This window comes from Orycteropus afer, unplaced genomic scaffold (genome assembly GCF_000298275.1).
Source record: "Orycteropus afer afer isolate SDZICR_OR568_19922 unplaced genomic scaffold, OryAfe1.0 scaffold00084, whole genome shotgun sequence".
In the NCBI taxonomy this organism is placed as follows: Eukaryota; Metazoa; Chordata; class Mammalia; order Tubulidentata; family Orycteropodidae; genus Orycteropus; species Orycteropus afer.
Window position 1 is genome coordinate 7,202,470 of NW_006921671.1, and position 1,346 is coordinate 7,203,815.

Genomic DNA, 1,346 nt, shown 5'->3' on the forward strand with positions numbered 1-1,346 from the left:
TGACTGTCTCCCTATCTATCCATCAGATTAGCGTTTGTTATTACTGATAATGTGGTATTGTGTATGTTACAGCTTTTACCTTTGCTTTCTGTACCTCTTGGCACCTCTCTGTGTCTTCCTTTTCCCTAGTGATATTGTGCTGGTCACACATTTTTGTTATATTGCCTTTCCCTTCACCCACATCAACATGTGTCTCTTATTTTTCAGCAATTTTCCCTCCCTTCCACTCCTATCCCTGGTAACCAACAAAGAAAATTTCCTTTCCTATGTAAACCTTTCCATGACATTTTATAATAACAGGCTCATACAATATCTGCCCTTCTGTGATTGACTTATTTCACTCAGCATAAAAATTCAGAATGCTTCATGAATTTGCATATCATCCTTGCTCAGGCTTCATGCTAATCTCTGTACTGTTCCAATTTTTCAGTATATTTGCTGCCAAGTTGAGCACTGTGATTGACTTATTTCACAGAATAATCTTCAAGCTCCATCTATACTGTAGCATGTATCAAGACTTCATTTCTCCTACTGACTGAATAGTATTCCATTGTACCTCATTTTGTTTATCCATTTATCTGTCAATGGGCATTTACGTTTTTCCCTGCCTTTTGGCTATTGTGAAGCATGCTGCAGTGAACATTGCTGTACCGGTATCTGTTTGAGTCTCTGCTTTCAAGTCTTTGGGTCATTTTATTTTTTAAAATATTTTTATTGTGGTAAAATGTTGATAGCATAAAATTTACCATTTTAACCATATGTAAGTGTACAATTCAATGGCATTAAGTAATTTCATAATGTTTTATTTTGCTTACCATTATATTTGTTGAGATTAACCTATATTTGGTAGCTGTATTTCATTCATTTTCATTGCTGTGCAGTATTCCAATTATGTCAATATATTTCTGTTTAACCATTTTGCCATTGATGAACATTTGGGTGGGTAGTTCCCTATACGGAGCTATTAATAATAATGCTATTTAGAAAATTCTTATTGTGAATAATGCTGCTAGAAAAGTTTTTTACGTATATGTGCATGCACTTTTTATCAAATGCAAACACCTAGGAGTGGCATTTCTGGGCTGTAATTTATGCATATGTATATCTTCATAAATAATGTGTAGTTTATCTTCTAATCCTCTTATGATCTTTTGATGAGATAAATTATATTTTAATGTAGTTAAAATGTTTTTGTTTGGTTAGTACTCTTAAATACAAAATACTTTTCTACTCTAAAGCCTTCAAGATCTTTGCCTCTATAATCTTGTAAACGCTTTATAGTTTTGTCTTTCATATATAAGTATCTAACCTACCTGGAGTGGACTTTATGTATATAGGGGACAAAT

The 1,346-nt window shown here is 33.1% G+C and overlaps 1 pseudogene; it reads right to left on the minus strand.

Moving 5' to 3' along the window:
- Positions 1–348: 348 nt before the first annotated feature.
- On the minus strand, positions 349–447 carry LOC122150069 (annotated as a pseudogene).
- Positions 448–1,346: the final 899 nt, after the last annotated feature.